This window comes from Cornus florida, unplaced genomic scaffold (genome assembly GCF_030987335.1).
Source record: "Cornus florida cultivar Cherokee Brave unplaced genomic scaffold, ASM3098733v1 CherokeeBrave_3.0.0_Hap2_Chr02, whole genome shotgun sequence".
In the NCBI taxonomy this organism is placed as follows: Eukaryota; Viridiplantae; Streptophyta; class Magnoliopsida; order Cornales; family Cornaceae; genus Cornus; species Cornus florida.
Window position 1 is genome coordinate 69,877,068 of NW_026775572.1, and position 27,205 is coordinate 69,904,272.

General features: G+C 32.7%; 1 pseudogene; it reads right to left on the bottom strand.

Moving 5' to 3' along the window:
• LOC132296393 (uncharacterized) overlaps nucleotides 1-14,446 on the bottom strand; it is a 54,928-nt pseudogene extending 40,482 nt beyond the window's left edge.
• Between the last annotated feature and the right edge of the window lie 12,759 nt (nucleotides 14,447-27,205).

Consider the following 27,205-nt stretch of genomic DNA (forward strand, 5'->3'; position numbering starts at 1 on the left):
TTTAACGTCGATAGCTTGACAGCACGACAGCAGTGCTACGTTTAACATCGCTAGCTTGACGATACCCCACTCCTTACCTTGTATCCAACAAATCAACTACCTTCTTTAACCCCAAGCAAGTCCTAAAGGATCGTATGGAACATAAAGTGTGGGGAACTGATATAGTTCCCTTCAAATCATGACAAGAATACTTAAACCTATCCGGAGGTGGATTAGGCTCAAGTTTGTAAGAAAAATCACGAGATGGATTACGAGGAAGACTCAAGGTCACTGAATGAGGATCATTGGTAGGAACAACTATGAATGAATCCTTATCAATAGCATCAATAAAGAAACACTCATCTCCTTCTGAGGAATATGGAGTGGCATTGAAGATGTTTAATTTCACTTTAATGTTCCAAAAAGTTATATCCATAACCCCAGTCCTACAGTTAATGGTGGCATTAGCTGTAGCCAAAAATAGACGACCGAGGATCATCGGAGTACACTTATTAGGATCGTAGACAGGTTCAATATCCAGGATAAGAAGATCAACTGGAAAATAGAACTTATCTACTTTGTTAAGAACATCTTCAATGATCCCACGTGGTTGTTTTAGAGATTTATCAGCAAATTGAAGTACAACCGACGTGGGTTGAAGCTCTCCCAAGCCTAATTTCTTATACAACGAGTATGGAATAATATTAACACCTGCTCCAAGATCAAGAAGTGCACGATCTATTACATTGTTTCCAATGACACAAGACATGATAGGAGCACCAGGATCCTGAACTTAGGAGCAGTGTTATGCTGAATGAGTACACTGATTTGCTCGGTGAGAAAGACTTTTTTAGAGACTTGGCTTTTTGATTTTCGCTTTTGGGTGCATAAGTCTTTCAGAAATTTTGCATAGGCAAGAATTTGTTTGATAGCATCTAAGGAGGAATATTAACTTTAACCTATTGAAAGACACCCATCATGTTTTGGATTTTCTCTCCTTACTTACTAAAGTAAGAAGGTTCCTTGAAACGTTCAGGAAAAGATGTTTTTGGCTAATAAGCTGTCTCAAAGTTTGGAGCAGATGAAGAAATGACTTCACCTTCAACTCCTTTGGAACTTGATGGAATAGAATATGAGGGAACATCCTTGGGATGTGGATTATGAATGATTAGATCAAGTGGAATCCTAAGACTTTCTTTTTCTTCCTAATTTTTCTCAGCTTGGTTATCAACTATCCTACCACTCCTCAATGTGAATATGGCCTGGACCTGCTCATGATGAATACTTGAAGAATTGGTTTCACCAATCATGTAAGTCTGCCCTTTTGGGTTGGTCTCTGCCTGACTAGGCAACGTTCCTTCCTCTCTATAAGATAGAGCATTCGCTATTTGCCCAACTTGCACCTCTAGTTTTGTTATGGCTTGGGAATGAGAATAAAGAATTTAAGTATGAGATTTAAGTTCTTCAAGTGCATTCAACACTTATTCTTCAAACCGTGGCGAATATTTAAGAGGATTAAGATTAGGAGCTTGAGTAGATTGATTCTGAAACTAAGCTGGATGATAAATGGAAGATTGATTAAAAGAATTATGTTGGGATGAAAGATTTGATGGATTTTGATACTATCCCTCAGATTGTGGAATAACAGACCTTTGGCTCTGATTCTGCCATGATATATTTAGATGATCTTTTCAGCCAGAATTATAAGTAGATGAATATGGATTATAGGCTGGTCTAGAGAATGCTACATTTACTTGCTCCTCAGGGGTTTTAAAGGATTATCCCATCATTGGGCAAGTATCAGCAAAGTGGGACGGATTAGTACAGATTGAACATACTTCCTTTAGCAAGCAAGCAGTTGGATTAGCAACAGGAATATAGCCAGATGACAAGACTTGGTCAAACCTACAGTTCAACGCTTCTATTTGAGTAACTAACTCCCCAGATTTTTTAACCTCAAAAAGTTTTTCAACCTTATGGATTCCAGGAGTAGACCTGGACCTAGAGAAAAAAGCATGTTACATAGAGTTTTCACTTAGGGCCTCAAACAGTTCCGAAACGTCAGCTGCACTCTTATGAAGAAAAACTCCATTGCTGGAGGCATCAACCATGTTCCTATGTGAATCGGAAAGACCATCATAGAAAATCTGTACCAAGTGCGATTTATCAATATTATGGTGTGGACACTTTCTCAGAAGATCATTATACCTTTCCCATGAATCATGGAGTTGTTCACCCGAGATTTGGGAGAACGCCATAATCTCTCTTCTCATTTGTGTAGTTTTACCCACAGTGTAACACTTTTTCAAGAATTCATGTTGCAACATGTCCTAAGTGGATATGGAATTAGATTGAAGGGAATGCAACCAGATTCTTGCTTTGTCCTTGAGAGAGAACTGAAAAAGTCGCATCCTAAATGCGTTATCTAAAAGAGTGGTCAACCTGGTAGTTGAACACAATTCCAAAAACACATCCAAGTGCTTGTAAGGATCCTCTGTTGCAAACCCATGGAATGTAGGAAGCATTTGGATCATAGCAAGCTTTATCTCAAAATGGGTTACGTTAGGATTTGGAAATTGAAAGCACGAAGGGGATGCATATGAAGTGGGAATGAAGTGACACCTCAATTGTGGTTGTGGTGGAGGAACAGGTGTATATGGCACTTGTTCTGCGTTTGGTGCATTAATATCAGCCATGTTATTTATAGAGGAATCTCCTAACAAATTCGAATCTTTTTTAAGTTTTCTTATTTAAGCAAGAGTTTTCTCTATTTCAGGGTCATACAAAATTATTGGTTCTGATTGAGAACGGCGACCTAACATGCACTAAGTCAAATTTCACAAGTAGTAACAAAAAGAAAAATTCCAAGTAAAGGAACCAATAAGAACTCACAAAAGGTCCAAAAATCGAAACTTCTATTCCTTAAGCGTCTTTGCCCTCGCTGTTAGATTCCTGCACTTGAAAAGAAAAAGAAATAAGGTAAGATATAAGAAAGTTCTAAAACTAAGAATCAAAATAAAAATAATTTCCAACTCAATAAACCATTACACAGTCCCCGGCACTGACGCCAAAAATTGATGTAGATGAAATTTTAACCACTCGCAATAGCACGAATCTTTGCAGAATATGGTTATATCAAGGGTGTCGAACCATAGAGATTATCATAGTTTATTTAAGTATCCAATTAATATTTCTTTGATTCAATGAAAAAGATTGATTGATTTAGTTATTTATCACAAACAAATATTTAAATAAAAACTAAATTAAAATAAAGATAAGATCAAGAGAGAGAAAGTCTTAGGGATTGACTTCACCACTAATCTCGTACTATAGTTAACCATTCAACCTCGAAATTTCACAGTTTATGTATCATATGAATTAAACACAATAACATTCATTTAATTCGATCGGGTTATAAAGAAAGTTGTTCCATGAATTTCAACTAACTATAACCTATCTTCGATTGGCACAAATTATCTACTTACCTACTTTTAATCTAATGTTGCAGTATAACTCGTCTTCCCTAGGCATAGATTAGGAAAACATTCATTCATGAAAAACGTTTCAACACCATTACATAATCTCCATTCTTATGTCAGATAGGCATCCACCATTACCGTATAATAAGAATAGGCTGAGAACAATTTAAGAACAATTATATCTAAGACAGGTAATAATCATTCAAAAACCATTATTTCATTAAAACACCAACTGATCCGTAATCAGTTGCTCATAATTATGCAATCAAGACACATAAACATATAAATCCCCAAAGTTAAGAATGATCAAACCATAATACTCAAATTCGGGCTATTTCAATGCCTTAAGAGAGGAATTAGCTACTCATGACGACTTCAGATATCATTTGTGTTGTCGTGATCTTCATCGCCATGGACCGCACTTCTCCTCTTAGGATCTCCAACTTCAAAACCCTAAAAGCCACCACTAATTGAGAGAAAATAACTAAGAGAAGGGATTCTGAATTTGTGGCCTTGTGTCTCCTTTTATAGAAGAATTAACTTCTAATAAGGGTTGGACGGGTTTTTAAGTCTTCTAGGGTAATCTGGGCCCATCTGGGATGAAAGATGACTTAATTAAGACAAATCCCGCATCTGATAAGTTTGACTAATCAACCAAGGCTCGAGCCTTTTGACATAGGCTCGAGCTTTTTGACTTAAGCTCAAGCCTTTTGGGAAAGGCTCGAGCACCATATTCAACACCTTGTCAAATTTCATCAAATAATTTTTGAAGTGTCTTTTTCTTCAACACTTAGACTATTTTGGGAATATATCTTCATAGTGCTCGATCACTGTATCATGGTGCTCGATCATTGTCTCTAAGGCTCGAGCCTTGGAGTTATGGCTCGAGCTCTTTGGGAAAAGGCTCGAGCCTTTCGACTTTGGCTCGAGTTCTGGCAACATGGATCTTCTAAAGTGTCTCTTCATATTTCCAATGTGATTTGGATTTGAACACCTTTGCAAAGGCTTGATCACCTTGATTATGGCTCGAGCCTTAAAGTTATGGCTCGAGCCTTTGTGCCTTGATTGGAGATCTTGCTATATCTTGAACTCTGGTTCAAGCCCTGACACTTGGACTTCTCCAAAATCACCATTTTGACTCTGGACTTGCTTCAAATGACCGGCAACGACTTTGTAATCTTCAATGTCAGTCTTTTATTCAATGAGTGCATACTCCTTGACAAATCCAGTTCGCCAATCAAGATGATATCAGTCTTTTCATCGTAAAAGCTCAATTTTAATCATCTCTTTGGGAAAGTACCTAAAAACACAAAATAAAAATAAATCAGTCTAAAATTGGATAGAAGTATCACTTTAGGTCTTAACATATGCGTGTTTAGGGGCTCGAATATGTAATATTCAGCGCTCATCAACCCCCGTCCCGTTTACAATCATATTCTTACTTCACTAAGGCCAAATGTTCACATTGAGGAGAAATCATCACAATCATCATCTAGCAATTTTGAAAAGCCCTATGAGCCAAAAGCTCTGTTTCCTTAAGCTTTGAAAAATTCTGCACCTTTTGGGAAACAAAAGGGTAAAATCCATGAAACTGATGGAGGTGTTTCAGCAAGTTAAAGTGAATCTTCCTCTTCTTGACGCAATCTATCAAATATTCGCTTATGCCAAGTTCTACTTATGCACACAAAAGAGGAAGTCCAAGAACTAAGCACCCAAAAAGGTTTTACTCACCGAGCAAGTGAGTTCCATTTTGGAACATAACCCCAGCTCTTCGACTACTTCATGCACCATTGGTGACCATAAAATTAATAGGGCTCTTTTAGACCTAGAAGCGAGTGTTAATCTCCTTCCTTACTCGGTGAATATCCAATTAGGTTTGGGAAATTTGAAACCCATGTCGGTTGTTTTGCAACTTGCTGACCTGTCCATAAAAAAACCGTTTGGGATCATTGATGATGTTTTGATCAAAGTTGATAAGTTCTACTTCCCGGTTGATTTCATTGTCATAACAAGGAACCGGTTGCAAACCATAAGAGTCAAATTCCCGTTATCCTTGGTCGTCCTTTCTTGGCCACTGCTAATGCTACAATCAATAATAGAACCAGGGTTATGAAAATCTCTTTTGGGCACATGAAGGTCAAATTTAACATCTTTAATCCTACCCTAAATTCTATGAACAAGTATGAACAAGTTAATGTTGTTGAAGAAGTTTGTGAGAAAGTGGTGGAAGCCCCACCCATTGTTAAATTTTCCAAATCAAGTGTTCGTTCCAATGATTCTACCCCCAATTCCAAGTTTGAAAAGGCAAAGAAACCTAAGTGTCCATCTTTGGGTGTTGATGGAAATCCACCAAGCTTTATTGTTTCAGATCCAACAAATTACTTAGGGAATAATTTGTTGGGTGGGACACCCCATTACGAAGATATCGGTTGATAAGGTTTTTGATCCGGGCTAGGAAGTAGCCCAACATCTTGCTAGAGACGTTAAACACTAGTTTCGTAGAGTTTTCAAACTCTATTTCTTCCCCATTTCTTCTTTTGTTTACTTTCTTACATCATCTAGATAGGTTTCGAAGTGCTCCATTTTAGCTTCCCAACATTTTCAGCATTTTTTGCACTTTTATCTCAAAATGAGGCATTTTGTGCCAGTTCAATCGATCCAAGTGTACCTTCGATCTATCCAAGTGCTTTGAGATCGATCCGTGAACACAACACCTAGAAAAATTTTGGATTTCTCAAAATATCAAGTCTCTGTCCCACCGTGCGAATTTCCCTGCAAAAATCAAACTTCTGTTGCACCGTGTGAGCATTCCTTCTTGATCAATCCAAGTGCACTTCGATCGATCCAAGTGTCCTTGTGATTTATCTTGATTCCATACTTAGAAAAAAATTCAAAGTCCAAAAATGACAAGCCTCAGTCGCATCGTGTGAATTTTGGACCCAAAATTAAGCCTTGGTCCCATCGTGCGAGCTGGCAGATTGATCAAAGTAAGATTGATCCAAGTCATGATCGATCTAAACTTACATGCCCACTGTGCACAATTACTTGACCCATTTGTTATTTGATGAGGTTTTATCCCAGTGTCATCATTTCAGGACTATAGTTGATCCTAAGTTTGGGGGGTTCTACCACCCACTTCAGATCATTACGTCCCTATCATTTCTCACCATAACTATATTGGTATACTCTTTCCTCTTTCCATTGTTCTCATTACACATTGAGGACAATGTGCGGTTTAAGTTTAGGGGTAATATGTGTTCTTTACATTCATTTCAAGATTTAAACATGACTTGTGCATTTGAGATTATTTTTCAATCAATTTTAGCGATGATTTTGATCTTTTGAGGCTTATGTTCCATTGAATTGAAAATTTTCAAGTCTTAAGAGTTCAATACTCCTTATATGTCTTTGGACGCCATTTAGGAGCAAAGTTTTCAAAAGTTTAATATCTTGCTTGCTTTTGTGGTCCACATTATCTTGTTTGTGAGAATGTTTTGAGATTCGACTCTAGAGTACTACACTTGCACAGGCGCACACTAGTATTTATTTGTGGGGTACATGCTTAGTTGATCTTTGCTTTGGTTATATCCCAATTGAGCAAGTAGACTTTGGAAGCTTTCATCCTTGATAAGATTAATAACAAACCCTTTCCACTGAGTAATCGGGAATAGTGCCTCATCAAGCATAGAGTTTCGCGTAAAAAGGTGCAGGGCCCAAACTCTAGGTTAAAAAAAAAAAAGAAAAGAAAAAGTGAGCACTTCTTGCCAAAGGTAAGGAGTAGAGAAGTGATGAGATGAGAGTTGTTTTGATTTGTAGCCTAGTTGATTTGAGCTTGTAAGTCCTTAGGGGTGTCTCTACACTTAATACCCTAAAGCCGTCCGGTTTAGGAGTCATTGACCTAACGCTCGCCTCATGAATCTTTTAGAAAACTTAAGACATCACTACATTACACCATACTCTCATCTTTGATCCTAAAATAAATAAATAAATATATATATATATATATATATATATATATATATATATATATATATATATATATATATAGTGAAAAGAATAAGAGCACCTAGTTGAATAAAAATTTAATAAAAGGTTCATTCTTTGTCTTGATGATTGATACTAGATTTATGTGCTAGTTTGAGGCCGGTTGTGTCCATTTCATTGATTTGCTAAGATAGCAATATATGATGTCGGTTCACTCAAAAGGATGCTGAGTTGTTTTGATTTGCATGATCATCTTGTTTAATGTGTGGAGGACCATATTTTCTTGCTTGTTGTTAAAAGTTTGGAAATTATTTAGAGATGATTGAAAAATGGTATACTTGAGGTAGTTTTCATTCAATACTTGTTTTGAATATTGATGTGTGTTTTTATTTATCAATAATAAAATACCACTCGTAATAGAACGAATCCTTGTAGGATAGGGCTATGTTAAGGGTGTCGAACCTCAAGGACTGTAATGGTTTATCAAGTCTTCAATTAATACTATTTTAATTTAGAAAGAGGATTTGATTTGTTGTGTTGTGTTGTAATTCAATAACATAAAAGAAAATAAACGGAATAAAAGGATTAAGATCAAGAGAAAAAATACTTAGGGATTGACTTCACCACGAACCTCATACTATGGTCAACTGTTCAACCTTGGGATTTCAATAATTATGTATAATATGGAATTAAACTCAATAACATTCGTTTAATTAAGATTTAAAGAAAGATGTTTCATGAATTTTAATTGATAATAACCTATCTTCGGTTGGTACGAATTATCTACCTACCTACTTCTAACTAATTTTGTAGTATAACTCGTCTTCCCTAGGTATGGATTATGAAAACATTCATTCATGAAAAACGTTTGAACACCATTGCATGATCTCCATTCTTATGTCCGACAGGGCTCCACTAGATATCATCCAATAAGAATGGGTTGAATATAATTTAAGAATAATTAAATCTAAGACAAGGTATTAATCATTCAAAAACTATTTAATAACTAAAAACCAATTGAATTAAGTCAATTGCCCATAATCATGCAATCAAAATACATAATCTATTAAATTCCCAAAGTACAGAACAATCAAACCATAGTATTCAGATTTAGGCTACATCAATGCCCTAAGAGAGGAATTAGCTACTCATGATGACGCAAGATATCATCTGTTGTGGTCTTTATCGCCATGGACCGCCAAAACTCCTTTTGGATCTTCTTCTTCAAAACCCTAAAAGCCGTCGTGAGAGAGATATGATGACGGATCCTCCCTGATATGATGGCTTTGTGCTTCCTTTTATAGAAGAATTAACTTCTAATAAGGGTTGGATGGGCTTTTAGGTCTTATGGGGTAATCTGGGCCCATCTGGGATGAATTATGACTGAATTTGAACAAATCCCGTAACTTGAAAATTCTTACTTAACAACAAAGCTCGAGCTTTGGGTATAAGGCTCTAGCTTTTTGGGTCTAAGGCTCGAGCTTTAGGTATAAGGCTCAAGCCTTGGGTATAGGGCTCGAGCTTTCAGGAATGGTGCTCGATCCCTACTTCTATACTTAGCCAAATTTCTTCAAATCTTTTCCGAAGCGTCTTTTCCATCAACACTTAGAATATTTTTGGGTTTTTCCTTTTAATAGTGCTTGATGCCCTTTCATGGTGCTCGATCCTTGATTTTTAGGTCTCGGCTCGAGCTTTTGGTACCTAAAACTCGAGCTTTAGGTATAGGCTCGAGCTTTCAAGAATAGTGCTCGAACCCATGCGATTTTGACCCATTTAGAATGCAAATTTGGAGATGGCTATTAGAGACAAAAACATTGGGTTGTGTCTTCTTTCCATAACAGCTGAGTTTGCTCAATTTAGAGTTTCGAGTGAAAAGTTATGCCCAAGGTCCAGAATTCTCATCAGTTTTACTCTAAGCTTGCTTTAGATGACCGGCACTGGCTCTGTAAGTTTCAATATCAGTCTTTTCATCATAAAATCACGGTTTTAACTTGTTGTTTGAGAAAGTACCTACAAACATGAAATAAACATAAATCAATCTAAAACTAGATAGAAGTATCACTTTAGCTCTTAACATTAGTATATTTAGGGACTCGAATATGCAATATTCAGCGCTCATCAAATATTGGTGCCTCTGAAGTGAGAAAGAGCTTAATGTTTGTTGGTATCATTTCTAGAAACCCTCACGAGACTTCACTTGTCCACTAGGGATAACCTAGGGGTTTAAAAGACTTATTGCATATGTTAAATGCAACCGTAATCCCAACGAAAGTGGTGTTATCTTTTTATTGCCTTATTTAGTTTATAGTTGTGTAGTGTTTCATTTTGTTTCATTCTTTGTTCATTGCTAAAGGATTAGCAATATTTAAGTTTGGGGGTGTGATAAGTACTGAAAAGTGCACATTTGATCCTTTAATCTTGAGTATATTAGGACCTTATTCTATCCTATTTTTCCGCTTTAGTCTAATTTTACGTTTTTCCCCTTTTCAGGTGCTTAAGGTTTAAATGAGCTAAATCAGCTGAATTAGAGCATTGGGTAGACAATCCAAAGTCTTGATGGAAAGATGAAGCAAAATGGACGCAAAAAGATGAAAATTTCCCCTCTTCGATCGATCGAACATTGCTGTGATCGATCACACTTTGATCATTCCAGACCTGTAATGATGGATCGAAACCTTGTCCTCACCCTCAAAAATTCCATCACTTTAATCGATCCAACCTCTCTTCGATCGATCAAACCTTTTGATCTTATCCTCATAAATACTTTTGTCCTTATCCTCATAAATATCTCAACCTTTGTCCTTATCCAAATTAATGCGCCGCCATACTTCGATCGATCGAAGCAACAGTGTGATCGATCGAACTGCCTCGAAAATTATGCAAAACATAATTCAAGCCCAATTGAAGGTGTGCTCATGGTGCAATCATTTAGAGGTCCTAATGCACGAGGTTTAACCATTTGGGGTGTCATTTGAGCTACCTATATAAGGGAATTAACCATTTTTGGAAAATGGGTTGGTTAGTTGGACATTTTTGGCAAGAGATTAGGGAGGATTAAACACATTTTGGGAAAATTTTCTCCTTAGCTCATACTCTCCATCTCTAGGGTTTCAAGCTTGAAGACCAAGAGGAAGAAGATGAAGCAAAGCATGAGGAAGCATCTAGAGCACTCCATGAAGACATCCACACGTCCCATGAGTGGCTAAACACCATCTTAGGGCTTGGATGAGCCCTAAGCTTGTAATCTAAACCTTAGCTCTTTAACTTTTTAGGGAATTCTTTATTGTAATAAATGTTATAACCTTGTGAATATATAAATCTTGGCTTTGTCTATGGTTTTTATAGTTCAATTCTTCTAATTGATTCTTTAGGTTAATTACATGTCTATGTGTGGTTAAAATTGAGGATTATGCCTCTACACTAGTTTCTCCATGTTGGTTGTGACGAGTGTAGAATTATGGATTCTGTCGTTACTCTTCTACACTTCGTACAAAAATAAAAGAAATACCTGCAAAGACTAAATTAACAATTAAATAGTAATAAGCAGGGTCGAACACACATCCAATATTTGAACTCAAAATTAAAACCAAAATTGAAAGAAGAACACGTTTAAAACAATTTAATGATTTTTTACTAATGAACTAAAATAAAATAAATAAATAAGACGAAATAAATTTTGATCAAATAATAAGAAAAATCTCAAGGAAAGAATCCACCACCACAACTTACTATAAATAAATTAGTATATTTCTCTTTATGTAAATTTTTCTATTGTAAGAAAATCACTTCACCAGTCCAATTACAACTTGGAAATATGAAGGAAAATAATAGCGTGAAATAACAATTGCTTGAGAACACATTTTACTTAATCTGATATATCTTTGGTAAATAGAAATAGGCATTCTCCGAATTACCATTAATTGGCAAACACGAAGAATTCTCTTTCTAATTTTTTTATCAAAATAAGATCACAGAATAGAATAATAGAGTAATACTCTCAAAAGAAAATTTCATAAAAGAATTAAACTAAATTTAATTATATTTCAGCCGTGGTGGCTTCATCACTCCCTTGAGAAGGGTGTTTAAGCTAGCATAATAAGAAAACAAAATTAAAAAATAAAAACAATCTTCATAACAAAAATTATAAGAAATAAATTGAAGACAAAAATTCTCTAACTTTTATATTTTCTCTCACTAATAATGTACATTTAACCTCCTCTACATATGTCCTTATTTATAGAGTTTAGAATGGAACGGGAGGGAAAATTCTAATTACAAAAGTGAAAATAAAATAAAATAAAATCTACCTAAAATCTTGCTACTTTCCAATTAGGAATTATATGCTTTCCATTCTGGCTTGATATCTTTGACTTGATGTGCTTTCCAATTTCAAATGATATCTTTTCCAATTTGGCTTGATATTTGCTGATTTGATAAAAAAGTCAAATTTGAATTGGACTTTCATTGATCTTGTAATATCACATTTTTGCTATTTTTGTCTCTTTTTTTCTTATTCCGAAATCAGCCCCTATAAAACATGAAAAGCAGGGATAAGAATATTTATCTAATAAAAAATATTAATTAATCATTTATTATTAAGTATAAAATAATAAGTTTTGTGCGCTTATCAAATTACTCCCAAACAAGCTTTTGTTAGTCCTCTAGCAAATAAAGGTAAAAATAAATAAGTTCACAAAATTGTTACTTTAATTGACTCCTAACTAAAAATGTGCTACTTTCGTAGATTACTTTCGATTGCAATTACCATATACAATAAGACCTTAAACCCCTAGGTTACCCTAGTGGACGAGCTATAGCCTCGTGAGGGTTTCCAGATATGATACCTACAAACATTCAAAATGGTGCACATATTGCACTTAGCTCAATTACTTCCATGGAATCAAAAACTATTGCATACACATCATCATCAAGTTAGCTATTATGTCAAGTATAAGAAAGATTAATATTTCCGAGCAATCCCAAACCTCTAATTTCATGCAATAATACTATGGTCCCCACAGAAAGTTCAATTCAACATATTCCCAATAACAATCAATCTCTAGTTTCCTTTTGAAGTGAACTAGCATCAAATTATGTGATTTACCCTTTTATCCTTATATTACATCACAATAGTTTCAACTCATTAATATTCCCTTCCAAGTTAAAGTATCCAAGGCATGAAGTCATGACTTAAATTATGCATGCAAATTTTTCTTTTCTTTTCTTTTCTTTTTCTTTTTCTTTTTTTTTTTCAAATATGGCAAGTTGTGCAATGTTTAAGTCACTTAAGCTTTCTAGATGACCCATGTAACGAGCTTTAGGCTAATGACTCCCAACCAGACGGTTTTAGGACATTAGGTGTAAAGACACCCTAAAGAACATGAATGTATGAAAGATAATACATGACTGCACACAAGGGAAAAACAGTTTAAACCTGTTAAAGTTTTTATTTTTATTTTTCAAACTCAATCGATCGAGTTTAACTCGAACGATGTAGCCGAGAGTTGGGAACTCAACCCATAGTATTCAAACTGTCTTGACCCATAGTAAACCCTCTCAGTTTATATTGTGCAATTTTTAAATTAGTTTGAAGATCTTTAATTTTCATTCCAAGATATTCTTTCAAGTAGTTAGCAGTACTTACCTTCTCTTCAAGAATGATGATTTTATCATTAAGCTCAGTGATGATAGAATTGCTTTCAAAAGCTTTTCTTTTTCCTTCATCAATCTCTTTCCTTAGATCTTCATTCTCTTCTTTTGCTTGGATAAGTTCCTTTGCCAACTTATTGATAGCCCGTTTGACTTCAATGGTTTCTCCGACCATCTTTTTCAATCTTTCGTCATTCTTTTCAGCCTCTTGCACCTGTTCATCATGAACTTCATTGTCTTCATTATCTGAAATATCAGTGTAACGACCGTGTTTTCTTTTTCCCTTTCCGATTTCCTGTCATAAAATTTTTTTTTATTTAATTATTTAATCATTTGATTTAATCTTTTTCTTATGACCTTAGGGTTTTGTTTGACCCGGAATAGGTTTTGGTGCTCGGAAACGATTTCCAACACCACGTGCATTACGTTATTTTGTCTTTTACTGGCCATGTATGTCTTTATTTTATATGAAAAACATGTTCGTAAATTTATATTTTGTAGGGGTATGGATGCATTGTTTCTTCGGAAACATTTTCGTTTTTCGGGGTGTTTTGTGTAATTATGTTTTTGAGATATTTTGCCTTAGGGACTTTTGTGCAATTATTTTGCTAGATATATAGAGGAAGGACTAAGTTGCAATTAGGGAAAAAAAAGAGTGACAAATGGCACTCTCCCATTGGACCATGTGTTTATTTTTCATTGGATACACTTGGAAGCCTAGGATGGTGACAAGTGTAAGGCCTTGATCAAACCTTATGAGGAGGCTTAGATGGATGACAAGTGGAGGGCCTAAATTTGGTCTTGCATATGTGTGTGAGAGAGGTGGTTTTTGTGTGTGTGTGGTTGGCCAACAAATGCTTGAGTCAGTGGAAAAGTTACAGAATTGTTGAAACCCTCACCTAAGCTCCATTTTAGCCAAACAGAACCTGTTTTAGCACATTCAGATTTTGAACCCTTTGCCTTAGGATTTTGATCTTGGGCCTTGAAGATCATAACTTCCTCTCTTCTTGATCTAGAACACCTTTTCTCAGTTTCTCCATTGGAGGTTGTTTGCCTTGGATTCTAGAGGTGTGAATCTCGAGTAGGCAGTTTGAGGAATCCTGAGAGCCTCTTTGCCATTTTCAGTTTTTGAACCCCTTACCTTGGGAGTTTGATCTTGGGCTTTGAAGATTATAACTTGCTCTCCTCTTGGTTTAGAACACCTTTTTCCAGTTTTCCATTTTGACCTTGTTTGCATAGGATTCCAAAGGGTTGAATCTCAGGTTGCCAATTTGGGGAATCCTGGGAACTGATTTGCCATTTTTGAAATTCGACCTCTTTGCTTGAGGAATTGGGTCTCCAACATTGAAGATCATAGCTTCCCCTCTTCATGATTTAGAAGATCATTTTTCAGTTTTGCATTTTGAGCCTGTTTGCCTAAGATTCTAGAGAGACAATCCTCTAGTGAGGAATAGGTTATACTATGTTTATATTCTTACTTTTGGTTTCTTGTTTCCTTTGTTGTGATATATATTTTATGCATGTAAACTGATATTCTAGGATTGTATTAGATATACTTTGATTGTATCTAACCTAGGGTGTTATTTTACACAAGGCTTTTATGTGTTTGGTCTCTTGTATAATTGTAGTTATACTTAGTAGAATTTGGTATTTCATGTGTAGACTTGTAGTTGTTACCATGATATTCTTGTATAATTATTGTTCCAAATTGTATTGTGAGTTTTGAATATGCCATTGTTAATTTAGGGATTTAATGAGTACCATGTGAGCATGATTAAAATCTCTATATTGGTTACCTAGTATTTAGGTTACTTTGATTCATTTGGTGATGACTTGAAATCGCATGATTTGGTTAATGTAACTTTAACAATTTTAGTAAATTATTGTTAATAATTTAATTGAGTAATTAACACTATGATGTGGTTAATTTCATGGAATTGGAACTTACTCTATATTAACATGAAAGGATTTCATATGTTAATAATGTATATATATAACTTGTGTAGAGAAGTTATTTATTTTAGTAGATTACTAAATTCTTGTGATTTCATAGTATTATGAATATGGAATGCTTGTTGCGCATTATTTTACGTTAAATTGTTAACTTGCTACTATGTGTAGTAATATGGAATTCTGGTGAATTATTGATATTAATTGCCTTGTAAACTCATTGCTACAATGTTATAGAATTAGTATTTAAAGTTTACCATGGAGGCATGATTTAAATTGTTAAGTAGATGATATCGTATTGTGCATTGTATCATATTATAGACTTGACATTATGTATGCCATTTAGCTTGAAGACTTAGAGCATAATTTGTGTGTTTCCAAAATTTGATTGTGCATGGTATTTGGTTAAGTACTTTTGGTATATATGTATATACAATTGTTACATTATTTGTTGATTTTGGAAAATTGGGATTGGTATTTGGTTAAGTACTTTTGGTATATATATATATACAATTGTTACACTATTTGTTGATTTTGAAAACTTGGGATGCCATTTGTCTTGACTATGGTTAGAGTAAGGCTCTAATGCGGGAGGTACGAGTTCTCCTCACCTATGCGCACATTGGTTAGTAACCAAAGGGCTAGTAACCCTAAAACCACTACGTGTCGGTCTGATCCGATTTGATGTCCAAGTATTTCCACCTTTGGTTGATTTCGCATTTTAAATTTCAGGTTGATAACTTTGAGAATTTATATCTTGTTGCGATGTGTTGGATGTTCCAATGTCGTTTAATTACATAAATATTGTGGTTTATGTTGAATGGTTCTAATGTAGCTTAGGAATGATCCTATAGGCTTATTTTGGACATAGGCGTTAGGTGGTGTGCACCACATGTAACCATTTGTATTATATTACAAGTTGATATAATCTAGGGTTGTAACTTGTTGGTCTTATGTAATATTGCCATTATGATGGATTGATTACCTGTTTTGAATTGTTTTTTTAAAATTACTTGGATGATAGTTTAGGATGATTCATTAGTTTCTCCTATTGAACATAGTTGTTAGGGAGTATGAACCTCATGTATTGATTTATATTACGTTGCAAAAGTTCATTGAAACTTTAGGGTATACGCATATGCATCTTCCTATGAGTAACTTTGGTTGCTCAACCTCATTGTTGGCATATTTTTCAGGTAAAAAAACTATATTTTGGAATGCACAACATCCCTAGATTCGCTTTGTAGCTTGGAGTACTTTTGATGTATTTTGTAATCATGCACATGTTAGCATGTTTACTTCTTTTGGTTTAGTATGTCAAAATGTGTAATTCTCATCTTGGTTATGTAAATGTACTTAATTACACTATTTGGGACCTATTTGATATGTATGTAATGAGGCTAAGGGTCATTTACTTTTAAGTAATGAAATGTATGCAAATTTTTAGCCCGTTTAACTCCTATGGCATAGTTTCTGTTGGGGGCATTTTTGTCATTTTGCATTATTTTTCAACTTTGGTTTGGACCATGGTTGATCAGAAAACATGATTTGGGGGGGGGGGGGGGGGGGGGTGTTACTTCATAAACGTTTTCCAAAAAATTCGTTTAAGCCATGAAAATTGCATTCTCCAGTAGCTTAAGTCCTGTTTGGGTCACAACCGGACGACCGGTTTCCCATTTCGGCCGACCGAATACATGGCTTCATTTTGGCTGAGTTTTCTTGTTTTTTTGGTTTGCTGAAGTGACTGGGTTCATTTCGGTCGACCGAAATGCCATTTCGGTTGACCTAAATGCCTCAGACACACCTGTCTTTTAGTTTCTGCATCATCTTTGTTGCTTAGACTTCAAACAGTCACATCTCCTTCATTTCTAATCCAAAAGAGGTCATTCTTGAGCCTATCTTTGAGGATTTTGAGTCATTTTTTCAACGGTAATAATGTCATTCTCATATTCAAATCACAGTGGAAGTTATTCATATTTTAGTGAGACAGTGTCGGATTTTGCTTGAACTGGGAATGGACGTTTTGTGGGATTCTTGGCTAAAGTTCTTGGAACGTCTTGGAATGTTGTGTAATGATTAAACTAGGTTGTATGGACCTCATTTGACTTGATTGGAGTCAAATTTCCCTTTTTATTTGTTATTTGACCATTTTACCCTTAATTAACTGATTTTGCCCATTTTGACCCTCGTTTCCTCTTTCGTTCTTTTTGAGTTCTATGACTTCATGGAAGGTCACTTTGGTGTCTCAGAGATTATTTATATCTCTAAATACCTAGGTTTTATCCTTCGATTCCGTACTTCGGATCCGTTACCCGGTCAACTTTTGGGTCATCACTGACACACCGGGTTTGTTGAAACTTGGGCCGTCACAATCAGAGTCAGATAAAGTAACAATATGAGGACCTTTTTTAAGAAAGTGACATAAGATAAATCATTGCAATCATCATGAGGAGAATCATTATCACTAGAAGCAGAGTTTTCAGAAATAGAAACTTTCATTGCTTTTCCCTTATTCCTATCATTTTGATCTTTCGTAGGACTAAGACAACCATTGGACGCGTAACCTTTGCCACCACAATTCCAGCAAGTAAATTCAGTTTCTTTTTATTCTTCTACTTTCTTTTCATTAAACCTAAATTTCGACGACTTGTCAAATTTTTTTGGGATTAGCCATGTTGTCATTCTTCTACTCTGTTGTCTTTGCAAGATCTAATTAAATTGCCTTGACAAAAAAGCGAAATCATCATCAGATTTGTCATTGACAGAGTTCTCAACCTTTGTTGATTTTAAAGCAAGATTCTTCTCCTTCTGATTTAAATCAAAATTCTGCATCTCAAAAGTTTTTAATGAACCTACAACCTCATCTACATTAGAGATAGACAAATCCCAATGTTCAGTGATAATTTCTACCCTTATTTGAAATCTTTTAGGTAAAGACCTTAAGATTTTCTCACAGATTTTCTTATCACTAACTCTTTTGCCTAAGTAACGCAGTTTAGAAATAATTTCAAGAAGACTAAAATAAAAATCAGAAAATGATTCATCTTTTTTCATTACGATGTTCCCAAAGTTATGAGAAAGCATATGAATTTTGGATAACTTCACTTTTGAAGTCCCTTCACGAGTAACCTACAACATATCTCAAGCATCTTTAGCAGTTTTACAATCAGAAATTCTAACATATTCTGATGGAACAACAAAATTAATAATTGCGTATAAAGTTTTTCCATTAGCATTATTACGCTCAGTTTCAACGGCAGTAAAAGTAAAGACATCTTTTAAAACTTTTTCTACTTTACCATTCACAGTTTTATCTTCTGTAGGTGGTGTATAGCCATATTCAACAATAGCCCACGTTTTACCTCCTGAATTTTACAAATAAGCTCTCATATTTGATTTCCAAAAATTGTAATTATCTCCTTCAAATAAAGGACCACGTTGATTAGAACTACCTTCTTTCAATGCATGAGACATGATAAAATAAATAAATTTTTGAAATCAATTAAAACTTTCCACAAGGATCAACTCAATGTGTAGAGATTGGCTCTGATACCAATTTGTGAGTTGTACACAACAGAATATTTAGAAAGTTTTGTATTTTTAGAAACAGATCTTGTGTCTTTCTAATTTTACTTATTCTAGCAATTAAATAATTAATCTCATGCAAGATAAGATAAAGCAAAGTAAATAGTTAAAGATGACACTAGGATATTTAGCGAGGAAACCCCAGTTGATAAAATATGTTAATTGTTTGTGCGGGAAAACCTCGTGGACTATGCTGTTCAAAGTAAATCGATCCACTATATTTGAAACAATGTATACTGAACTTTGACTCTAACTCAAACTCTATCGTTCTACCAAATACCAATTGCTGGCAATCATCTGGCTTTGCGACATCGACCCGTCTAACTGCAACTTGATCTCATGCTTATGCTTGATATCTGTAGAAGAGTAGCAGGTAGATCAAAATGCACTCCTCGAATGTTTTGACCCTTTCAAAGTGTGATCGTTTTTACTTTTGTTTTTCAATATCTAAATTCGATGTAGAAGTAGATCTACTTTTCTCTAATCGATGTAGATGCAACTGTATGATCACGATCAGGATTTGAATAACACTCTAAACTCACTCTTGTGTTTATGTGTATGTTATAGAAATACTGACAGAGAAATCTCTTGGATTTTCTACAAAAATAATCTTCCTAAGGCTTTTATGAATAATGAATTGATAATGCAAAAGTCATGAATAAACCTAGATGTGTATCAGGGTTTATATAGAATTTTCAAAGACCTAATCTTTCTAAAAATAAAGGAAATTTCGTGTATAGGACTTTTGGTATAATTTTAAACTAAATAGGAAGTTTAAAACTGATAAGGACAAAGTTACCTAAAGGTGAAACAGTAGTGGTACGAGTAGCCAGATTTGGTACCCGTTCCCAAAGGACAGAATTGAATTATTCGAATCACAACTTCTTGAACAGGTTCCCAAATGTGGTACCGATTCCCACTTGACAGAATCCATATGGAACTTGGAAATTCTATGTTTTGGTAACATGGAAAATATACTTTGTAGGTATTGTGTCTTAAGTGGGAAACAATTTTCTAAAAGTGTTGTTCTTTCCTTTTTCGATGATCTCATTATTTTGTCTTCCGAATAACCTTTCCATTCCGCAGTCGATGTCGATCTTGATATGGTAACTTCAAATTACAACTCGATTAGGACTTGTTTTGAGATCGCAAATTACAAATTTATATCTCACAACTCAGTATTAAACTCAACAACATATCCATGCATGGTTTATTCAATACACTCCCATAAGTAAGGGACCATTATGTAACCACCCTTGGGAATTTCCTCAGGGATCTGTTTTGCAACCTTTTTTGTCCTCCTCATTTGCATGTTAAGTATTGACATATTTTTTTTTCATAAATGGTGTTGATGTTGTATTGAGGAAAGATCAATCATTACAGGCGCATAGAGGGTATACCCTCAAAGAAAAAGAAATAAAACATAAGCCCCTCGTAATGAAAATGTCCGTTTCCAATACACATTGAAAAAATAACCAACCACCCTACATCTGAATATCATGGATGGTAGCTTTGTAGACATCCAATACCTCAAACAACATTCTCCTTGCAACTACATTAGGAGCTCTATGAACACCATCATGAATCCTGGCATTCCTATGTTACTAAATACCCCAAAGAGCAGCCACAAAGATACTATAAACAATCTTGGACCCTTGGTAATTCTGTTGAAACCAAACAAACCAATCCCAAATCTGAGTATGATCATTGATATGAGAGAAGTCGCAATTCAAAAATTTAGCAAATCACCTCCGCACAGTATATGCAAAAGAATAAGAAAAGAACAAATGGTCTCTAGAATCTACCTCATGTAGGCACTTATAATACCTTTACTCTTGCCCCAACATATATTATGCCAGTCAACCACCTCCTGAGTAGTTCTACATCTTTACCAAGCTTTCTTGAAAGTAAATTTGCCACCATCCCACAACAACTTCTTAGCACCAAAATAAATGGGAACAAAATTAAGAAATTCTTTCAAAGGAACAAATATTTCATCATATAATATCAACCATTTCCAAGTGTTATTACTCAACAAACAATGGAGTTTTGAGTACTTAGGAAACTGAAGGTCATTGACATATTATATTTGTTCTCTAAATCATTTCCCATCTGTATCGGGAGATACTCCGGTGAATCAATTAATTTTGAGACTATCAGTTTACCCAACTCCTTTGGACGTGTGTTTAACTTCATAGTGAAAAATTCTTATCCATTGTGACAATGTACGTTGTTGAACTTTTTTACCCTCACGATGTCAACATTCCCATCATAATCTGCGGTAAGTTTTTAAGGACACCCTTCCACAACGCATACTGCTCCATAGTATCTCCACCTATAGTGTTCATACTTGAATCCAAAGTGATTCCTTAAAGCGAATTCATTTAACGCCAGTTTGAAAGCATCCAGACTTTGAAACAGTTGCCCAATCCCTTCTAACCTATCAACGCACGCAGTAGACGTGGAGTCACACGTAGATCTTGGTCAACTGCGAGTACTATATTCCACGAACTGCAGTTCTACTTTTGTTAGGCATATCATGCAACATATGGCATGCATCGGTAGAGTCTCCGTCATTAAAATTACGAATATTCAATATACGAAGTAAAGATAAAGGCACCCTATAAGGTACAAATTTCACGTGTGAGAAAATGTGTAGCCTGGAACTAATACGTTGAGATGGTAACACTGATTCTATAACGCCACAATTGTCGATCAAGTACACGTTGTCTCGTAATTCAGTCTAAACAAAGCCCAAAAATTAATGTTGTTACTCATCTCAAATACTCGACTATTGCTAAACTTATTGCTATACAATATCTTTTTATTACGAATATCAATTTCAAGTTGTTTGAATAATTCATCAACAAATTCATTGTAAGTCATATCCATGTTCGTAATGAGAGCCCTCAAAATACTAATGTGATATGTAATTTCATCAACAAATGTATTTATTTCACCCCCAAAGTGACATATGCAAATTAAATCATTGCCATGGATACCTGACATTGTTACCTTGCTCTATAACCAATGCAACAACAATATTAGTATATGTTCGAATTATAATTTAAGAGTATGAACTTGATCTCAATAAAAAAATTGTATTGAACCCACTCCACTCAATGACATGAATTTGTGAAAACAGGTCCGACTATGTAACTATCAAGACCTAATAGCTAAGCATTCAAGTACCATACATAGCTAAAACTATATATTATACAATAGTAGTAATAGTGCAAAAGTCAATAATAATATACAATAGTAGTAATAGTCCATTTGCAATGATGAGAAGCATTTTGGAAAATTATTTTTCGCTTAGGCTCCGTTTTATTTCGACGTAAAATATTTTTTTTTTAAAAATATTTGTTTTTTTCAGGTAAAATATTCTTTTATTTTTACTTTTTCGGTATTTAGCAAAGATCTACATTGAAGTTGAAATTGAGTCCATCAGGCGCGACATGTAAAATAACTTGTCTAAAATTGATGAATGAATTATTTTTTGTTAAATTTTAATATTTTTCTTTCTTCGTAAATATTTTACAACAACCAAACACCAAAAAATAAAAAAATATTTTACATCCAAACAAACGGAGCCTTAGTTAGGAAAAAAATACAAAAAAATTAGCTTTCATTTCAAATTTTGCCATCGAAATTCTCTGGACTAGCACTGAATATGAATATTACAAATACTGAAGTCCAAGCTTGGTTTTTCTTAGGGTTCAACAAATTTTATAAGAGAACTGGTAAACATTTCCATTCAAGTGACATGGTACAAAGATTAATTACTCAACGTGGCTCAATAAAGAGAAAAAAAAATTCGATCATTCTCTTGTGGTGTATATCCATGGACCGCATAATTCCCATTTACTCTTCCTCTCATAGGGTAGAAATTAGATAAAACATGATTATTCTAACTGTTCATCTCATCAAAAAACACCAATTCAAGTTTAATTAGCTTAAATAGCAACTAACCATGGTTCTACTTATAAAAAGTTCATACAATTTAATGTTGGATTGCTAGGACTAAGTATAATAAAATTTCCAATGCTAACTTTACTTATCCATAAACTTAGCTGCTATATTTTGAGACATTCAAAAAAAAAAGATAGGGCAAAACAGTATGTCAAAATGAATCCTAATTCAGCATAATTTAAAAACAAATTTCCAGCCAAACCATTCACTTAACCCAAAATAGCACATTCATGTCCATTCATCTCCTCCAAAATTTATTTTTTACATATCATTTATCAAACCATAGAACCAAAACAGATCTCATATTCATTTTATGTTCGTATTCCATTGTATCACACCAATTTTACAATGGACAGAAGAAAATAAAAATTTAAGTTAAAACAATCGAGACAAGACTTGCACCTGCAAATATGTAGAGTTTAGGTTGCCGTACAAAGAGAGAAAAACTGTGCAATACCTATGACCATATTACGTTTTAAATGATGGAATGAAATTAGGATTTGAGTAAAATTCGACTGATCCATAAAATCCAATTCAACACATGAATTCTATATTACGAAATGCAGAACTAATATGCAAATTGGACTTCAATAATCTACTCTGGAAAACAATACAACCATTTTAAAATTGTTATAATATTAGAGTGTGTTGGTGATTTAGTTGGACTCTTGTTGACACCATATAAAATAAATAAATAAATAAATAATGATATTAGCAAAATATTTTCTTGAAAGTAAATATGGCTGAGAAATGCAACGATAAGAAAATGAATTAAAATTTGAAGCTATGTACTTTGTTGACCTTCAATCAATCTTAAACTCCAAATTATAAGAACAATGCTGAAAATCCATTTCAAGGTTTTTAATAATATATGATATAACTTGCTCTTTACAATTCGTATAGCTCTTAATAGTATAACGAGCAACTTAATTGATGCATACTTCAAATTTATAAGAAATTGCTTACCAATAAACACACTTATGCATCAAAGCAAATACAAACAATTGAAATTGTAGAACAGAAAAACCAATCAGAGTAGACTATCATATATTGGAATAACAAATACAAGAACAAAATTCAATTCACCCAAATTTCAACTGCATAAATTATCTACATTGCATTAAAGCACAATCTGCATCTGGTATATAGAAATAAAAGTTAAAATACCAAAATTAACCAATCTTTTCTTTCAATTTATTTAATTAATAAATTAAAATTGAACCAATAGCACATCCAAGAGTAATGGTGGCAATTACCAAAAACTAGAGGATATAATACATTTTCAAATATTGTGTCTTAAACTATAAGAAAATCCATTTCAGGTGTTTGAGCCTCAGTAGAGGTATGGATGTGTTTTTGCTTAACCATCGAAAAAAGAAAAAGAAAAAAAAGCAATAAGAGTGAATTAAAACAAGATATCAACCAAGAAACATAATAAAGTGAATCCATATACAGTTAAGCCCCACTCAATTGTTTTCTACCCTGACTGTCTAAGGACCATTTGATGGGCTCATGTGGCTCTTTGTGTTTTTTTAAATGGCTTCGGCCATTATAAGGGCGTTGGCCTGTTGTATCTGCTTGGGCTTAGGCATGTTGTATATTCTACCCTTTATATCTCTATTTAGATCTATATCTATACTATTATTAAATGTGCAAATAGTTTTAGTGTTTCAGTATTTCAGAATTTATTTATTTATATAAAATTCTAAAAATTACCTAATAAAATCAATCACAATAAAATTATTAAATGTGCAAAGAGTTTAGTGTTTCAGTATTTATTTATTTATATAAAAAACATATATAAAACTCTAAAAATTATCTAATAAAATTAATCACAATAAAATATTTATTAATTAATATAAAAAGAATAGTTATTTTTTATGGATAATTATCACAAAATAAACTATTCGATCTAGTTATGATTATGTCATTATCTTAGTAATTCAAAAAGCCTATAAATAGAGGCATGAAGAAAAGAGGAAGGGGTACAGAAATTGTGAATTCTAGAAATCCAGAATTCCAGAGTAAAATACAAAAGTTATGTCAAAGAGTTTCAATATTTATTTATTTATATAAAAAAAATATTTATTAATTGATATAAAAAGAATTTTTATATATACTATTATTAAATGTGCAAAGAGTTTCCGTATTTATTTATTTATATGAAAAAGTATTTATTAATTGATATGAAAATAGTTTATATATATATATATATAAACTCTATAAAACTCTAAAATCTACCTAATAAAATTCAAATTAACCAATTTATCTATTTATTATTATGAATTTTTTAATAAAAAAAATCTAATTTGACAAGAATTATTAATATAAAAAATATTTATTAATTGATATATAAAATAAAATAATTTTTCTAAAACTCTACCACAAATTAGTTTTTATTATGAGTTTCTTAATAAAATGAAATCTAAAACGACAAAGATATATTTAAAGAAAATAAAATAATTTCTATAAAATTCTATCACAAATTAATTTCAATAAAACTCTATCACACTAGATAAAGATATATTTACACTAGATAAATATATATTTAAAGAGTTTCTATAAAACTCTAATACAAATTACCTATTTTATTTTTAATTAAACTTTATCACACTAGACAAAAATATATTTAAAGAGTTTCTATAAAACTCTAATACAAATTACCTATTTATCTATTTATTATGAGTTTTTTAATAAAAAAGTAATTTAATTAGAATAAAATATTTAATAATTGATATAAAAAGAATAGTTATTTTTTATGGATAATTATCATAATATAATGGATCCGGCCCAGTTATAATTATGTTATTATCATGAGATGACGCATGCCATTATCCTATTAATCCAAGAAGCTTATAAATATAGGTACGTAGGAAGGAGGAAAGGTTAAAGAAATTGAGAATTATAAAAATTCAGAATTCCAGAGTAAAATACAGAAATTTTGCCAAAGAGTTTCAGTATTTATTTATTTATATAAAAAAATATTTATTAATTGATATAAAAAGTTTTTATCTATACTATTATTAAATATGCAAAAAAGTTTCAGTATTTCAGTATTTTTTTATTCATATAAAAAATATTTATTAATTGATATGAAAGAGTTTTTATTAAAAAAAAAAAAACTCTATAAAACTCTAAAATCTACCTAATAAAATTCAAATTAACCTATTTATCTATTTATTATTATGAATTTTTTAATAAAAGAAAATTTAATTAGACAAGAATTATTAATATAAAATATATTTATTAATTGATATATAAAATAAAATAATTTTTCTAAAACTCGACCACGAATTAGCTTTTCTTATGAATTTCTTAATAAAATGAAATCTAATTATATAACGACATATTTAAAGAAAACAAAATAATTTGTATAAAACTCTATCACAAATTACTTATTTTATTTTCAATAAAACTTCATCACATCAGACAAAGATATATTTAAAGAGTTTTTATAAAAGTTTAACACAAATTACCTATTTATCTATTTATTATGAGTTTTTTTAAGAAAAAGAAATTTAATTAGACAAGTATTATTAATATAAAAATTTATTTATTAATTGATATAAAAAGAGGTTTTGAAAGAGTTTATATCAAATTTTAACACAAATTACTTATTTATCTATTTATTATAAGTTTTTTAATAATAAAAAAATGAAAATTTGAAAGAAATGGAAAGATAAGACAAGTAGAAGTGGCACACCAAAAGGAGGGACAATTTTGCTTTAGCTGTTTGATCAATTAGGACTTGGAATTTAGGAGGTTCAAAGTAAGGAAGAGAATGAATATGGAGTGATTTGATCTTTATACATCTAAGCTAAGCAATAAAAAGATCAAATTTCAAAAGGGACAACAAAGTCAAAAAGAAGAGGAAAATGCTCCTTTCTTTAATAAAAAGCAGAGTTGGAAATTGCATTTTATATTATGAAACCAACAAATCCTTGCTGTTTGCCATCTGGCATAACTAGTAAAATTTGTTCCTCACTAGTGATTTTTCATATTTTTCTCAAGAAAATCTAATTAGACAAGAATTATTAATATAAAACATATTTATTAATTGATATAAAAAGACTCTAACACAAATTATTTATTTATTATGCTTTTTTTAAAAAAAATAAAATCTAATTAGACAAGAATTATTAATATAAAAAATATTTTTAATTGATATAAAAAATAAAATAAATTTTCTAAAACTCTAACTTTTCTTATGAGTTGTTGTTGTTTTTTTTTTTTTTTTTTTTAATAAAAGGTAATCCAATTAAACAAGAATATATATATATATATATATATATATATATATATATATATATATCACAATTATCTAGGATTACAAATGAATCAAGCTGTTCATGAACAACTCGAGCTCGTTCGTTAAGCAAATGAACCGAGTATGAATCTAATTTTTGGACTCGTTTAATAAACGAGCCACACCCGAGTAATGTTGGACTCGACTTATATAAGCGCGTACATATATATATATATGTGTGCATACTATTTACAATTTATTATTTTTTTTGTATAATAATAAAGCCAAAGGGGCCACTCACGTAAATCATGATTATCTTATTCATATACATACATATATATATATATATATATATATATAT